This window comes from Triticum aestivum, chromosome 5A (genome assembly GCF_018294505.1).
Source record: "Triticum aestivum cultivar Chinese Spring chromosome 5A, IWGSC CS RefSeq v2.1, whole genome shotgun sequence".
NCBI classification, from domain to species: Eukaryota; Viridiplantae; Streptophyta; class Magnoliopsida; order Poales; family Poaceae; genus Triticum; species Triticum aestivum.
The window spans coordinates 222320595-222338767 of NC_057806.1; the positions used below are offsets into that span (position 1 = coordinate 222320595).

Here is an 18173-nt window from a genome sequence, read left to right on the forward strand (position 1 = left end):
GAAGGCTGCCAGTTCTACTCCAACATGTCGCACAAGCCAGCATCAGCTCTGAGGACCATTCCACTCGTATGGCCCTTCGCTGTTTGGGGACTGGACATGGTTGGTCCACTGAGAACAGGCAGGAGCGGATTCACACATGTGCTTGTGGCAGTCGACAAGTTTACCAAATGGATTGAAGCCAAGCCTATCAAAAATCTTGATGCTAGCACTGCTATCAGTTTCGTCAGAGAGTTGATATTCAGATACGGGGTCCCGCATAGCATCATCACTGACAATGGGTCAAACTTCGATTCAGACAAGTTCAGAGCTTTTTGCGCCTCTCAAGGCACACGAGTCGACTACGCGTCGGTCGCGCATCCCCAGTCGAATGGACAAGCTGAAAGAGCAAATGGTCTAATTCTCAAAGGACTGAAGCCTCGACTGATGCGTGATCTCAAGCACGCAGCAGGCGCTTGGGTCGACGAGCTTCCGTCAGTTTTGTGGGGACTGAGGACCACCCCGAACCGGTCGACTGGAAGAACACCATTCTTTCTGGTTTACGGAGCCGAAGCCGTCCTGCCGAGCAATCTACTTCACAACGCCCCCAGAGTCGAGCTTTATAACGAAGACGAAGCAGAGCAAGCCCGGCAAGACGCAGTCGACCTCCTAGAGGAGGAGAGGGAAATGGCTATGATCAGATCGACCATCTATCAGCAAGACTTGCATCGATTCCATGCCAGAAATGTGAAGAGCCGAGCCTTCCAATAAGGAGATTTGGTCCTCCGAGTGGATCAGCAGAAACCACACAAACTTGCTCCTACTTGGGAAGGCCCCTTCATCGTCACCAGAGTCCTCCACAATGGAGCATATCACCTCTACAATGTTGATCACCAGATCGACGAGCCACGAGCTTGGAATGCGGAACTACTCCGCCCCTTTTACACTTGAGTTCTCCCTTGGACGAGATGTAATAAGAAAAAATTTCTGCAGTTTATTTCTACCAAAGACAAGAGTGTTCCAATAATTGCTGTCACTTTTGTTTGCATACGAAATCCCCCAGTAGGTGACTTAGCTGCAAATCCGTTCCACCTAAGTTTGAAAAATCCTACCGAGTGGAGAGCCAGACTCCCACTCGGGGGCTTAGCTGCAGCCCAGTGCTTGCCTAAGTGTTCAAAAATCCTACCGAGTGGAGAGCCAGACTCCCACTCGGGGGCTTAGCTGCAGCCCAGTGCTCGCCTAAGTGTTTAAAAATCCTACCGAGTGGAGAGCAATCCTCCCACTCGGGGGCTTAGCTGCAGTTCAGTACTCGCCTAAGTTCTCCCACCTAGAGACTTAGCTGCAGTCAGGCACTCGCCTAAGTGTTTAAAAATCCTACCGAGTGGCGAGCAAACCTCCCACTCAGGGGCTTAGCTGCAGCCCAGTGCTCGCCTAAGTTTGAAAAAATCCTACCGAGTGGAGAGCAATCCTCCCACTCGGGGGCTTAGCTGCAGTCCAGTACTCGCCTAAGTTCTCCCACTTAGAGACTTAGCTGCAGTCAGGCACTCGCCTAAGTTTGAAAAAATCCTACCGAGTGGAGAGCAATCCTCCCACTCGGGGGCTTAGCTGCAGTCCAGTACTCGCCTAAGTTCTCCCACCTAGAGACTTAGCTGCAGTCAGGTGCTCGCCTAAGTGTTTAAAAATCCTACCGAGTTGCGAGCAAACCTCCCACTCGGGGGCTTAGCTGCAGCCCAGTGCTCGCCTAAGTGTTTAAAAATCCTACCGAGTGGCGAGCAAACCTCCCACTCGGGGGCTTAGCTGCAGCCCAGTGCTCGCCTAAGTGTTCAAAAATCCTACCGAGTGAGAGCAAACCTCCCACTCAGGGGCTTAACTGCAGCCCAGCGCTCGCCTAAGTACAGGACACAACCCAATCCGCAAGGAGTTACGCCACAAATACAAAGTTATTCCGAGTGAAGATCGAGTTCCACTCGACGGATCAAACCATGAAGATATTCAACGAGAAATCAAGTTCAGATAAAGCCTAAAGGTCCCAGACCTCAGATCAAAGTACTCGAGCCCTCGGCTCGGCAGAGTTTAACGGTTACAAATCCACTCGGCATTCCGAGGCAAATTTAAAAAGTGAAGCATAAAAGTTTTTCATTCCTCAGGAGGAGGACTGGAAGGGCGACGAACTCGTCCAAGTCGATCCCGTCTGCAATACGAGTGGCAGCGGCGATGAAAGTTTCCATGAAGTCTTGAAAGTTGTGCTTCCTGGTATTGGCAACTTGGATGGCGGCCAGCTTTTCCTCTCGCGCCTCCTTGCAATGGACGCGGACCAGAGACAGAGCGACATCAGCACCACATCTAGCGGAAGATTTCTTCCATTCCGCCACTCGACCCGGGACTTCATTCAGTCGAACCATCAGAGACTCGAGGTCGTTCTGAAGCGTCGTCCCAGGCCAGAGCGATGTGTCGATCCGCGACATCGCAACTTTCAGTCGAGCCAGATAGTCAACCACGCTGGCAATACGAGACTCCAGACGGAGCACGTTCACTGCAGCCTCGTCCTTCACAAGAGAGTTAGCAGGGTCCAAGCCTGGCTCCACTCGACTGGTCTCCTCTTCAAAGTTCTGACAGAATTCTGCAAACACGACTCAAGAGTAAGACAGTGGCCCTACACAGGCTTGGTAACTGCAAGACAGTCAGGTCGGAGTAATTACCTTCAAGCATGACAAACAGCTTCTTGGCGAGTCCACCGAGATAAGCCTCCAGATCGTTCCTCTTCCCCACCAGCTCACTCGCCTTGTCGTGAAGAGCCACGTTGTCGTTCTTTAGTCGGCTGACCTCTCGATTTGGCTACCTCGAGAGCAGCTTTCAGCCCGGAGTTCTCCTGCTCAAGAGCTCCGACCGAAGCCAGTTTCTCTTCAGCAAGCCTCGCTTTGTTCAAGACCTCCTTCTGTGCCTCTGCAAGATCTTGATCCTTCTTCTTCAGAGCTTCCTCCAGTTTATCTGCGGTGCGTCGAGTGAAATCAACATCAAGAATGGACAAGAAAGAAAAGCCACTCGTCAAGAATGGAGAACCTCACCAGCCATACCTTTTGCTTCTTCCTGCGCCTTCTTCAAATTCTCCTGAGCAAGCTTCAAGTTAAGGTTGAGCTAGATCTGCTGATTCTCCAGCTCAGTATAGTGAGCTACAAGTTCACAAGATTTCTGTAAAAAGAAAAATCAGTCGACAGACGTCCAAGACAAGTTGCTTCCGAGCAACTAAGATACAATGATGACGTTTCTAAGACTACAGCCGAATCAAGAACATTCGACAGTAGTCTCGGGGACTACACCCAGTGGGTACACTCAGCGTGCCCCCACTGTAAAAAAAAAGTCGACTCAGTCCCACTCGACATGGCCTGACCAGACCGAGTGAAGAAATACAGCTACAGCAACACAATATAAAGACTACAGTCGACTGCCAGCAGTCCACCGTAGTCTCGGGGACTACACCCAGTGGGTGCACTCAGCGTGCCCCCACTGTAAAACACACCCAGTGGGTGTACAGATACAAAGATCTTCGGAAAAGAGGTTCTTCAAACAGCATATCGTGAACAGACCAAGTGTTGAGTCGACTGACCTGGACGTTACTCTGAAGAGCCGAACTTGCGTCGTAAGCTGCTTGGCTGGCCTCCCGAGCCACCTTCACTTGCTCCATCATGATCCCCGCCTGGCGTATAACCTCTTTTGCAGCAGCCGCTTGGTCCTCAGGGACGGGGTATGCGGCAAAAAGCGAATACGGATCCGCAGTCGACGTCGAGGGCCGCACACTCGTCAGAGGAATGGAGAAAATCACAGAAGCCCGAGTGGTGTCGCCACCATCCCGAGCTACGGCCTCAGACGCCGGAGCGGATTGGGGGGTCTTGTCAGCCGACGCCCTCTTGTTCCTCCTCACTCTTAGCGGTTCGTTGTCGTTGTCATCCGGGAGGTCGATAACATGAGGAGGAGCTACAAGGAAAACGTTCAATCGACCAGAGTTGCAATAAATGTTCAGTCAACTCAAAGCGGAACGTCAGTAATCGTACCAGGGTTGGAGGTAACAGCATCCTCCATCTCTTGGTCGTCGTCCTTGGCGGAGATCTCAGAAGTAGCAGCACTGCAAATCTCGAAAGTCAGTCAGTTGGCTCAATGAATCGACCAAGGGTCTGTCCACGGTCGACAAAGGAAAGCAAGTTTTGTTATTACCCGGAAATGGTAGGGACATCCATCTTCATCTTGGGCAGAGCCTTGGGCGGCTTGGACGGCGTCGCGCGTGGGTGCTTGGGAGCCTTCCCAATCGGCGTAGGAGAAGAGGCCCGAGGGCGTTTCGACGACTGCCCAACGGGAGCAGTCGCCTTGCCACGTTCCCGCCCTGGATCGTGTGCGAGCTTGGATCGCCCCTCCGGGCAGGGGGGTTCAACCTCCTCCTCCTCCTCTTCGCTGGAGTCGACGTTGTCGTCTCCCTCTCCTTCACCGTCGGACTCCCACTCGCCTTGGTCATCTCCACTCTCACCTCCGCTCGCCTCCCCTTCCTCAGTTGGCTCCTGTGCCCCGTTGGGCGTCGAGTACATCTCGGTAGTCGCCTGGAAAACAACAGACAAGACGAAGGTCAATCGACCTACTCAAAGAAGACCGATGAAGAAAACAAGATCTCAGTCGGGAGCATAAAGTCAGACCTGATCCACTTCATATGAGTTGTCGAATGGAACAACCCTCCTGGCTCCTCGGGGGTTGTCTTTGTTCCCCGTGATGCTCGACAGCCACCCCTCCAGCATCTCGTCAGTGACCTCCTCCGGGTGGACCTGAGTGGTGTCGTCGAGACCCGAGTACAGCCACATCGGGTGGTCACGAGTCTGGAGCGGTTGGATGCGCCTCCGGAGGAAGACCTCCAGCAAGTCCATACCAGTCACGCCCTCACGGACAAGCTCAACCACTCGACCAGCCAGCACTTTGACTTGGGCCTTTTCCTCCGGCGTCACTTTCAGAGAAGCAGGTTTTTCAGCTCAGTCGAGAGAGAAAGGGGGAAGATCAGTCGACTGTCCTGGGGTCGCCTGGTCTTGACAGTAGAACCAGGTCGCCTGCCAACCGCGGACCGACTCCGGGAAAGTGATAGATGGAAAACAACTCTTTCCCCTCGTCTGGATCGCCAGGCCCCCGCACAGCTGGATCACCTGCGTCCTTTCGTCACTCGACTTGGCCTTCTTGACCGATTGGGAACGGCAGGTAAAGATGTGCTTGAAGAGTCCCCAATGGGGGCCGCAACCCAAGAAACCCTCACACATGGAGATGAAAGCAGCAAGGTATACGATGGAGTTGGGAGTGAAGTGGTGGAGCTACGCTCCGAAGAAGTTCAGGAAGCTCCGGAAAAAAGGATGGGGCGGCAGATAAAATCCGCGGTCGACATGGGTGGCTAGGAGCACGCACTCACCGTCGCGGGGTTGAGGTTCGATCTCTCTCCCCGGGAGACGCGCAGCTTCGTGGGGAATGACTCCCCCCTCGACCATGTCGTCGAGATCTTCTTGCCGGATCACCGACGGCATCCAATCGCCCTGGATCCAGCCTCGGGGCAGAGCAGGCCTTGAGGAGGATCCGCCCCGAGCAGACCTCTTCCCCTTTCCCTGCGCCGTCGCCTTCTTCGCACGCTCCAGAGCGGATGTCTTGTCCTTCGCCATCGTCGCCGGCAAATCTTGCACGGGCCTGCGGTGCTAAGGTGAGAGCGGAGGTGGCGGAGGAACTTGCGAAGGGAGAGAGGAAGAAGAAAGCACACTGTTTGGAAACCCCGAGCCGGCGACTTATAAGAGGCCGCTCCCGAGTGGCTGACTGGTAGGCCCAGGCTATCCAGTCAAATCCCGCAGCAGACGCGCGCGCAGTACGTGGCGAAAAGGTGGCGCGGCAATCAAGGAGCTTCCGCTTTATCGCTTCCGATTACTGCGGCCGCTCCCGTCCCGCGCGCTTCCCGAAATCCGAATCCCGCGACATCCGCGGGCTGCAGAACAACTTGTCAAAACAGAAGACCCCGCTCGCGCCGACACTCGGTATGTCACAAGTAAAGAAATTCACTCGACGAAAGGCCTGGAATGGATCAAAGCGACTGAAAGAGGTTGATGACGTCATCCGTGACGATTGATCCAAAACAAGGCACTCATGTAGCCCGAAGAACCAGTCGGAAAGATCCCCAACTCTTTTCCCACTCTAACCTCAATCCATTCGGGGGCTAATGATGAAGCTATGTACCTAGGGTAGGGGCACGGACCTGTCCAAAAAAGCCCTACCCAAGGACATCCCTAGAAGAAGTCACCTGTCAATCGACTTGAAGGTATCCCACTCGACGGGTTCAAGACACTCGACCAAGAAGCTATCACTCGACCATGAAGCCAACCACTCGACTGCCAGGAGGCTTAAAGTCACTCTGCAGGCAAACGATCGGCTATTAAGTAGTCTTTATGGTCATTATGGCACTTTATCAGGGGCGTTACCAGTAACGCCCAACCTTAAATGTACCTTAAACTCTGCATTACTGAGGGCAGGAGAGGACCGGCGAACTCTATATAAGTCACCCCCTCCTCAGTATGAAGGGTTCGCACCCCTGTTATTCATACACACATAATCCAATCGACCGCCTCCGGGCACCGAGACGTAGGGCTGTTACTTCCTCCGAGAAGGGCCTGAACTCGTAATCCTCGTGTGTTTACAACTTCCCAATAGCTGAGATCTAGCCTCTCCATACACACCCCCCTACATCACTGTCAGAGTTAGAACCACGACACCCCCCTCCACAGTTACACACCTCGATCATATCGTTGCAGTGCTTATGTGAAGCCCTGCATCAGTAACTTCATCATCACCGTCACCACACCGTCGTGCTGACGGAGCTCTCACTCGGCCTCAACTGGATGAAGAGTTCGAGGGACGTCATCGAGATGAACGTGTGCTGTTTGCGGAGGTGCCATACATTCGGTACTTGGATCGGTTGGATAACGAAGACGTTCGACTACATCAACCGTACTATCCGCTTTCAGTCTACGAGGGTACATGGACACACTCTCCCCGCTCGCTGCTATGCTTCTTCTAGATAGATCTTGCGTGATCATAGGAAAATTTTGAAATATTATGTTCCCCAACAATTAATCACCCTTCCGGTGAAAGGATCATCCCTTGGTGAACCTTGCCTTCCCTCCAGTAGGCTGGCAAAGCACAGTTTGTCAGCCAGGGCACACCACAAAAGTCTGACAGTGGCTGAACAATCATTCTGTGATAAAAAAACATAGTAAGTTAGATTTTGTGATGGAAGAGAGATAATCAACAATTATATCATAAGTCCATGAAGTCCACTTAACAGTGCTTAGGTTCGACTTTCAGATTAGTAACACACACATTATGTTATGTCAAGAAGGTGTGAAGCAACACTAATGATCACATCTAAAGTGAAAAATCAAGAGTGGACATCTACGCTCATAGTCATAGTTACAGTAGTACTTTTTCACTGAATTAACATGCATTTGCGAAGAGATGCTAATCATCCATGTGGCCATTCTCTGCATCATAGATGTATATATTTAGTAAGCGTAATAGACTGAGTCCAATAGGCGAGAGACACTGCACCAATCTATTTTCTTTCCGGGCAACACACTGCACTGACTCTAAATTGAACTCTTCTAAATTCATCTCGCCTTCACCACAAAGCTCCAAAAGATAAAAAGGAATTAGCCAAACGTTGAAAAAGTCACCAAATATATGAGCTAGATGAGAATAAACAGATGAAGTGACAATGATCAATAATAAACACTTGGACAGGGAATAAACTACCCCTACTGAATTAGCTGAGGTGCAGCACCGTGACCTTGCAACAATAGCCCACGTGGAGGCGACCCGGCTTGCATTCCCGATCCACAACAGTTGTGGGCAGACGCTGCTCCTACTGGAGGATTCTCCAATCGAATCCAGGCTTGGCAGTAGCACCTTTATGAATGTAACTCAACTGCTTGAATGTGTCACTGGTGAATATATTCATCAATGGAATTTGACATGTCAAGCAAAAACTTGATGTAGTTTCAGAAGATCCATTCCACATCCCAAGACCCGTGTACAAACAACAACAGATACTTCTCCAGTGAGAAACCGTCTCAATCTTTCTCTTATCTTTTTCATTGCTTTCTCATCCTGAATGGAACTTACTCCAACCCAGTAGCAGCAGTAATTGCTTCAGACAAGAGATCACCAACTCTAGAACTCACAAATACAACAGCAGGAGGTTTGAAGTACTGCTTACTCTTCATTATCTCAAAAATCTTCTGCTTCTGCTTAGACTCCACCCAAATTACCACTTCTCTAATTGATTTGTTTGGTTTACCTAGGTTCCCACAAGAAATACTCCATGTATCAATCATGGTGTAAGACAGAGTTTGACAATTTATGAATGTACTGTTGCTGAAAACATCATGACCTGTGGACATGAGAGCGTGCCAAAGATATGCATGGCCTAATCTCTGAATCCTCTCTCTAGCAAGCAGTCCACTTCATCCAAAACAAACACAGAAACATCTATAATTAAGGTCGACATTGCATGCAGAGGCTGGGCTTCCCTGCCACTGGTTCCCCGTCCTCCGCGACCAACACCACCAAAACAGCCAGGCCGCCGAGCTGCGCTACACCCCGGTGCATCAGCACAGCAGCCCGTTATCCACCGCGGCGTTTGGATCGACCATGGGCGGCGGCGCGGTCGACCATGACCTGCGGCGACGGGGAATTCGACCAAACTGGTGGTCATGGACTCGGGGGAAAGGAGGGGAGGCGCTGGGGAGCTGGAGTCTTGAGAGAGGAAGGCGCACCTGTGGTGGTCGTCGGTGGTAGGGGCTGCCGGGGTGGTGCCGCAAAGGGCGGCGACGGCGCGGGAGGGAGTCGGGGTCGTAGGCATTCTGGTTTGTCTTTGCGGCACCATAGTAGCATGAGCGGGGGAGCTGCCAACGGCCGCGGCGTCGGTGGCGACGCATGCGACGGGGGGAGGGTGGCGACGCGCTGGAAGCTGGAGGTTGAGATGGGATCGGGAGGTAGGGTGATTTTTTTACCTCGTCCATATACCGGTTCGGTTGACTTATATACGGACGACGGGTTGAATACCCTAAATCACAAGGGCTATTTTGCAAAAACGCCATGACGGTGAACCCGATAGACTCAACCCATGCTTTATTTATTAATTACTAGCAAAAGAGCCCGTGCGTTGCACCGGGCGAAAAAAGGAGCACCACCTACTTCATGTGTCATTGTGCATCATTTTTTATATCCAATTTTAATAAATGTCGATGAAAAGTTGAATGTGAAAATTTCCTAATTTTTAATAAAAGTTGACACTTAAATAAAAATTGGAACACTTTCTCAAGAACAATTAATGTTTTTTTATGAAACTGAAACATTTCTCTGAAAAAGAACATTTTTAATAGATGTTTTGCTTAAAAGAACGTTCTTCAGGAATAGGAATGTTTTGTTTTTTGAGGGGTAAGAACATTTCTCTCAAAAATATATATTTTAGAATGTTTTGTTTTTTGAAAAAATAAATTTTATTTTCAATTTTTCTTTGCACTATTTGGGCTTGGCCCAAACATAAGGACTTGGCCTACACAAACAAGAAGACACCATCGCTGCTAGACGAACTGCACGCACTATCTCTATGCACGTTCCCCATTTCACTATCCCTAGTAAATGTTGCAGCCGGCCGGCGTATCGCGCGCTGCTCTCCAGTGGCATAGATCGCCGATTTCTTCTGTGGCAAATCCCCAGCGACGCCTTGCCATGTTGCCTCGTCGTTCTAGATCGACGCCGTCTGTTCGGGTCTCTGGTTTGGCGTCGACCTGGACGAGGTTCTGCCTCTTTGTGTGATGCAATGCTCGGCCTGGATTGAGCAAAAAAATACTTGTGCGTTGCAACGATTAAACAAATCCTTACACACATTTAGCACTATATTGTGCTATCACTTCTCTTTTTCATCATCGGGGGCCATTTTGTCCACCTATTCACAACAAACGTGATCAAGCTCAACCGTCCATGTCGTCTAGAGTCGAAACAATGGTCCATCTTCAACTGCGACACCACGCACACACGTCATCCAACACAGTACGGCGTAGCCGAACTGGAGCAAGTCCACACCCACCCACAGGCATCGCCAGAGAAGTACATCGCCTTGGGCATGGTGGTCATCGAGGCATTCTTGCCGTCCGAGCACACTGGCCCTGATCAATTCTGTCGGCGAGAATTCTACTAAAATCAATAGAAAGGATAGCTGGATGAATTGTTTTGTTGGAAATCAAACACGCTCAACTAATAGCTAGCTTTGTGGTACGTTGCAACTTGCAAGCTATCGTACTGAAAAAATGAATATATTCTGAAATCTGTATCCACGGGGGAGATAAAACTTGCTAACCAGCACAACACATCATTTTTTATGACTAAAGGGCCAGCAACCGAGGAGGAACAATCTTGTTTGTGCTTAATGATGGTTCCTGAACTTCATGGAGCAAATTGACGAGGTGTTGATTGCTGGATTTGGTCTAAAGAGGCACGCCGTGGGAGATATCCCTGGTGTCCAGGTTCAAGGTTGTCATGGTATCTGGTGTCAGGTTCAGGCAACCATCATTAGGCACAAACAAGATTGTTCCTCCTCAGTTGTTTGCTTTCTCTTAACAGTTGTCAGCAATCTTTGCCATGTGGTTGGCGTTGTAGTACATGCCTAGACGCAGGGTGTGAAGCATCTCCCTGTTTGGATGCTCCTGGTCAGAATGAATGGTAAACATAGTTTACGCTGTAAATAAGACTGAACAAGGATCAAACAATATTTTCTCATTTTGATTAAGCGCTAAGGGATATAAATTCTAGGCACCATAATTTCTTTCCTTATTTGATTTACCATTCATCTTTAAACATGATAAATTTGACGTTATAGTAAAAATAAAGCATAGTATAAATTGCAAACTTGTAATGGGAAGAAAAATAAAAAAGTTTCTTCAGTTTTTGGACAACTTTCTCACATTTCCTCTGGACCTTGCTATCTAATATTTATTTCAAGTACAAATCAGACACATGAAACATCATGCAGTTCATTCACAAATTTTACTTCAGAAATTATTTGAAAATAAATTGTGCCTCTCGGCTGATGCAAAAAGTGAAATGTCTGAAAAATATAACTTCATAGATTATAGTGTCAATATAAAAATTACATCCCAATAACTTTTTGAAACACATAACAGTACCAGAAAAATCAGATTCTTCTAGGAAGGTGATATTCGTGCCCTTCTTGCGCCCCAGCTTCACATCGACCGTCGAGATCTCCACCGTGATCGTGTTTCTACACATAGCCGCCATGAGCAAGTAGCGTTTAGTGTTTATTTTAGCTACCAAAATAAGTTTCTTATTTTATTAAAGACATGCATCAAAATTGACAGTAAATAATCCAGAGACCGAGCAGGCTAAAATAAGAACCGTCCAAATCAATAAGACACGGTTGAACTATTTGATTGAAGTAACAAAGATATTGCAGTGCAAATAATCTAGCTTTAGGATAGATCATGAACAATGGTGACTGCCGCTGCAGTCTACTAAAGAAATCAAACAGACCCAACCGATCAACTACAAATTTTTCAGGATTAATCTTTGGAACACATGTACCTCATACTGAGGTTAAATAATTCAGAATGATTGAGTGAGCTAAAATCTGAAGACGGCTTAAGATTACTGAAAACTGCTCAAATCAATAATACAACTAAATTGTCAGATGGAACCAAAAGGAAATTGCATTTGTCAAGTTTAATCTGGACCAACTAAGACAGTCTTCAATATTCAAGAAAGTAACGGATCTTGATTCTTAATCAGCGATAACAAATGACCACATGCATACAACAGAGGGAAGGAGAAGATACTCACATGTGTACCCACTTGAATTTCCTGCAAGTAAGAAAGGGTAGGGAACATAATTATAGTAGAAGGATTCAAATGGATGAACTGAGCGGTGAAATCTTCCTGGTTATTATCAATCACAACATCGACCAGAATAGGCGGCGAGGTTGAGACTCAGGGGGGTTGGGAGCAGCAGGGCTGGTTTCTTGGACGGGCCGTCGGTGTGGCTGTCGAGGAGTAGAGGCCATATCTTAGAACCTGTGAAGGACAGAGAGCTAGCGAGGAGATGAAGGCGAGATGAATCGGCCGCTCGCTGCTACCGAGTCGCTGCCGTCGCCTACCTGTACTCGGAGGCGCCGCCGCCGCCGGCTGACTGCTCTCTCCTTGTCAACCCCCCTCCTCCTCTCTCGGTTAGGCGTCTAGATATGGCTGGGCGAGGGAGGGAGCGGCGAGGATGGTGGTGGTAGATGGCGGCAGCAGCGAGGGGAGGGGCGGTCCGACCTGCCACCGGCCGCCTCCGGTGCGAGGCGAGGCGAGTCGGGCGGAGGGTTGGCCTGCCTCCGGACGCCTCCGGTGCGAGGCGAGGCTAGTTGGGCGCGGGGTGGCCTGCCGCCGGTGAGGCGAAGCCGTTGGGGAGATGCAGGTAGGCGTGCGTGTGCGAGAGGATGCGGGCGACCCTTTTTTTTCACGGGAACCGTTATTTTACTTAGGGATGTGACTGCGGGTTAATTCCTAAAAAGCACAGGGATCTTTATGCAAAAACACCGCGACAGTGAACCCGGAGCCCCAATCCGTGCTTCATACAAAAATTGACGTATTTTTAATTAAAACAAATATGCATTCCACATACTAATCAAATGCTCAAATTACCAATAACATGTCTCCAGTCTCATAATACAATAACTAATTAATCTAACTCCAAAGAGAAGGCATAAATATGTAACTGGACAGGATATAATAGGGCACGATTAATCCCTACATGGCTATTAATGGAAGTAAGCAAAACTGGCACTGCTGGTGGTATGAGGTAATGAACACATTGAACTAACTAAAGTGTAAGCAGAAGCTGAATACATTATATATCTTTATGTACCTGAAAGCACCCTCAGAATATTTTCACTTCATAATAATAAATATAACAGATTAATAACAAAAATGACCAGGAAATTATGTTTTTTAGTACAATGAAAATGTGACATTCTTGCCCAGGGAGGCATCCCTTTATGGTCTGCACAGAGAAAATCAATAAGAAATAAAGTTAATATAGATTACTAACAAAATTGACCAGGAAACTAAGTATTTTCAGTACAATGAAAACGTGGCATTGCTTGTCCTCTGAGATGCATCTCTTCATGGTCTGTACAGAGAAAAGCGTTTGTAGCTTTTAAAAGGCAAAGTAATATGTAAATGTCAGTAGGAAAACAGAAAAAACAGTATTGACCATTGATATATGCAAATATGTAAAAAATGGTGTGAGATCTGCATGTACCTATAACAGTCCACCACTATGACAATATATATAGAGAGAGGAAACATGTCATTCCAGCCCACTCGCAGCATGCACCAATCCAAATATTTCACATCATTTTCTTAACGCAGTCTTGCAAATGATTATAAACATATATCAAGCGCTACACAAAAGTTGATGCCAGGATTACGTATGCTCCATGATATCTAAAAATATATTTTAAGCACTGATAATTGATACGGAAGTGCTTCTATGATATATCTTAAGTAACAAAAGCTATGTAAAAGTTAATCTTGATGTATCAAATTTGCCTTGGAGCGTTGTTGCCAACTTCAGGCCTTTATTTCAAATTTCAAAGCCAAATAGCTTCATCCCTTTGTCACAGAGGAAGAGGTGCGAAAGAGATAGAACTGGCCAAATGGTGATAAGTCGAAAGCAACCAACCAACATTTAACTCCAAATGTTAGAAGGGACCGCAAGACAACCAATCTATTTGGCCACACTAATCAAATTCTGCAATGGGGCGCCTGAGGATTAGGCCATGATGATGATGATGGGCATCGAGAAGAACTATGCAATCTGATTATACTCAAATATAGGTTCAAACAATGAGAAGAAATGACAAACGTTGTAAGGATAAGATGTGCTCGTATTTACCTTGAGTTAACAACCTAGAAAATGTGACGCAGCAATCACTTGCTGTCCAAACCTCCTAGTACATTGTGAATCATTGTCTGATCTAGAAAACACAGTTAGGAAAAGCAATACAACATCCAAGGATATGCACATACTGACCGATGCAGCAAAACCAAACGCAAAAAAATCATTGGATGGTCAAGTCTCCTATATTGCACATCATCGCCCTATTATGTAGATCTGCAGGTAGCCGATCACATGAGAACCATGATCAAATGCAATATGCCTGAAGAAACAATAGAAGTGAAATATTTCAAAATCTAATTTCGGAAGAAGCAAGGTCCTTTGCTTACATGAGAACTGTGATGATACAGTCAACACATCAGTTGATAGTTGCATTGGAGATAAAGAAAAGTAAACTATCAACATCTCTTTCCTACAGGTGTTATCTATCAACATCTCCATCTTTCTCACCCATCCTATATCTCCCTTTGCTCCAGTTCAGACCCATAAATTTCCCTCAACCTCTCCATCTCCCTTCGTATCCTCCCCAGTCACCACCGGCCGCCCCCTCCGCCGTCTTGCTAGATCATACCATGACGCCACCTACTGACCAGCTTGCGAATCCTACCATGCTTAACAGTTGACTACCTGAACCTGTACACACCAAAACTACATGTGCACAAGACACTTGTATGCTCCTGCTAATTAATCAAGCCTAAATTCACTTGTTTGACCAGATGGATCCTCTGTTGATTCATCCGCTCTGAGATGGATGGATCAGATCCCTGGCTTCACTTGAGCACATCTGGGATCGATGAGTGGGTCACTCAACTCCATCGTCTGAAGCTTCTGCTCCAGCCCCCGGACGGGCCTCAAACCTCGAATTCATCGATCATACGGTGGCATAAAACTACAATATCATCTAAAACAACTACTGCGAGGAACTCAAATCAAATAAAAAGAGACATATATTGTTCAAAGAGAAATTTGAGGTGCTTCGCATTAATCCATATAGAAAAAGAGCAGCAATATGAAGGCACGACCCACAACTTGCTCAGGCTACTGTATAGTGTGCATTGTTCTGGGAGCCATGATCCACCCACAGCAGAATCCCTGACCTTACATAATATTATGCACAGAATTATCCAAATTGCTACTAAAAGCTACCAGCCAACAGCAAGAAGAACAAAAAGAAATTCTTAGTCTTCTATATGTAAGTGTTTAAACAAAACTTCTACCTGGCTTTTCAAGGGAAAAAGGTAGAAGGATGTAAGCTAGTACTTTAGCACTAAAAAGTAATGTTGCATTAGAATAGTAGGAGTACAGAAAAAAATAGAAGAACCATCTCAATAGCAGAATTCTTCTACCATCAGAATTCTCACTACCACCAAGATCAAAAGCTCAGCTCGACAAACTGATTTAACTAATGCTAAATAAACTGATGATTTTCTGAAAAATTTCTCCAAGTAAACAACACACCTCTTGCAAATGTAGTTGTCGACTTGAATGGAATACTCGCAGCAGTGAGCAGTCAACATGCCTGTTGTATTCTCTCTATGACCATTTACCCGCCAACCTATTGCAAGCCCACAACTACACGGTGCTACTCATTTGTTTGGGAGATTGCAGACGCAGCTGCAAGTCAACATGTGCTCCAAGTGCATGTCTGTAGCTCCATGTCGTTCTGTGATGTTGACAACATGTGCTTAGCTCAAGAGATGGAGACATTATAAAAGAATCATCATTTAATTATCTATGTATGCCATGATAACATAAAAAGGACATCACATTGCTGGAGGCATGAAACCAAGTGCCAGATTATATAGTTTCATATACACTTTTATGGTTTTATTCATATATCATATGGTGTGTCGACAAAATGGCACTACTGCATTAGATGCATTAATTCTGAATATGCAAGTCTAGGACAGTACTGCTCTAGTAATAATATATGTGTCACTATGAGCTAATTTCCAGAATATTCAGTTAGCAGTTGGATGAGTACTATTTTATATCATCTCAGATTCCTATCAACATGTCATCCATAGTCCTTGTTCCTATCATGATGTGATTCTTCAGATGGACACTAATATGATAAATTTTCTATGCACACAATTGTAACCTGCCTTTATATTAGTATAAATAAAAACAGATACTAAAATAGTTATCCAGGAAGGGTAGCTTCCTAGTTGTAATTATACCTAATTGTAGAACTCTGGGTACGATCTAGTGTGAACGACGCACCTCCTGACCTCCAAATATATTACTTTGCAGCGGGAACAATCAAATCGATCAACATATTGGATTGGCCTGCTTGGGACGTAGCTAGTAAGTCAGCTAGCTTGGATTGGGACATAGCTAATAAGCCTCGTGAAATCAATCCAGTGGCCTGCTTGGACGTAGCTGGTAAATCAATCCCAGCCGAAAACGTCCCAAGCACCAGCAGGAATCTGCTAGTTAGTAATAAAATCGATCAGCAAAGATGGTATATGTTCCGATCTTGGAGAAGTATGGCATAATATTATTCACTTCTTTTTGTTGCCAATGAACACTAAATTGCCCACTTGCTATTAACAAAACTGAGATTACCACGAGCAAGCCCACCTGCTCTCACGGCGCTCCTTCCGCCGCCACCACGAAGCCAAGATTGATCCACCACATCCAGGAATCCAAGGGAGAGGAGAGAAAGAGAGAACCGATCGATGAATTCCGATCGGCCGTCCCGAACTCTGCTTCCGCGCTCGCCCAACCTCGAGCGAAGTGGGTGCGCCGAGCGGGGCAGCAGGCTTCTAGGTCCTTAGCGAGTGCGGCGGCCGGCACGCGGCGGCGTTGGGGGCAGGTGGCCCACGGCGGCGTCGGGGGCGTGCGGCCCGCGGGGGCGTCGGGGGCGGGTGGCCGACGTTGAGGCGGGGCGGGGCAGGACGTGGCGGCGGGCTGGAGGAGGAGGCGGCGGCGGCGGGCGGCGCGCGGCGCGCGGTGAGGCGGGGCGACGCGGGAGGTGGCGGCGGACTGGAGCCCGAGATGGGATGGAGGAGGCAGGGTGTGCGAGTCGCTGGGCTGATTTTTTTTCTTTTCTCTCATACCGGTTCGGGCTAACTTATGACGAAGACTGCGGGTTGAATACAGAAAATAGTAGGGGCTTTTTCGCAAAAGTTCCGCGACGGTGAACCCGGAGATCCAATCCGTGCTTTATTATTATTAGGGAGAGAATATACTAGCAAAAATGTCCGTGTGTTGCAACGGGAGAAAAAAGATAGTGTTTATCACCGAAATTAATTGGATTTTTTTCTTTGGCGGAACGCATGTGCTTTACCATAAAACAAACACCAGAGCTGGATTCCATCTCGTTCGTTGCGGACTAATGCAAGTGGGTCCAACAAGCCAGGCTTGTTCGTAGAGGCATGGGCTTTGGTGGACACCCTGGCATGCCATCACCCATGCATATGTGTTTCATGAGTGTGGCGATGAGCTAGTCGGGCATGTCGATTGTGGAAGCTGTGAGCCGCTTCCTCGTCTCCTACAATGCATCATCGCCTCATCGGTTTACAGTATAAACATCATATGTCTTCGGAAAATGGTCGACAACTCCTTATTTGGAGTAAGAATTTAACCACGGTGAGATCGCCACAATCCTATGATAGCAACCTGGAAGATGTAGCCCAAACATTAATGTCCTTGATGGCCCGGGTACCACTAATGATCAAAAATTGCTAAAATAAGTCTAGGAACTGTAGTGTTATGAATTTAGAAGCATCACCTCCTCTACATTGTTATGAATTTTGCTTTTGCTAGCCCACCACCGCTGCATGACGGATTTAATCCAACTTCAACCCAATTCAAGTCCCCCTTTATTTGTACACCATTAGCCACCAAGGATCAACGCCAATTTTACGGTCTCTTTTAAATATAGATTTTCGTTTATTCATGATAGCACATATGCCCGTGCGTTGCAACGAGAAAGAAAATTGAGGTGTCCATCAAATACCCATCGCATGTCGAGGTATAAAACAAATGCATATCATGCTTTAAGGAAAAAAATCATCGCACTTTCCTAGTGAGTCATTTATTCATGTTGGCACTTTTAATATTCGCAACGTCCTCCTCTCGTCGATGATGGTAAGGTTTTTGGTATCCACAATTAATGTTTTATTATGAAGCCGCGTTCATGTACTTTGACGACACGTCCTTCAGCTTCGTACTACCA

At 47.3% G+C, this 18173-nt stretch overlaps 2 long non-coding RNA genes across 12 annotated transcripts; both read right to left on the minus strand.

Annotated features, from left to right (window-relative positions):
* Positions 1-6900: 6900 nt before the first annotated feature.
* On the minus strand, positions 6901-9026 carry LOC123106780 (uncharacterized). Its single transcript, XR_006451479.1, has 3 exons — positions 8808-9026; positions 7820-8709; positions 6901-7228 (listed from the first exon to the last, which is right to left on the minus strand). It is a non-coding gene; the product is annotated as an uncharacterized lncRNA (long non-coding RNA).
* A 1271-nt stretch (positions 9027-10297) lies between these two features.
* On the minus strand, positions 10298-17017 carry LOC123102830 (uncharacterized). Of its 11 annotated transcripts, none has more exons than XR_006449419.1 (5): positions 16574-17017; positions 16171-16419; positions 11890-15653; positions 11220-11314; positions 10299-10725 (listed from the first exon to the last, which is right to left on the minus strand). It is a non-coding gene; the product is annotated as an uncharacterized lncRNA (long non-coding RNA). The 11 variants fall into 11 exon arrangements; XR_006449418.1 differs by having other exon boundaries at positions 10299-10771; XR_006449413.1 differs by having other exon boundaries at positions 10298-10725; positions 11220-15653.
* Between the last annotated feature and the right edge of the window lie 1156 nt (positions 17018-18173).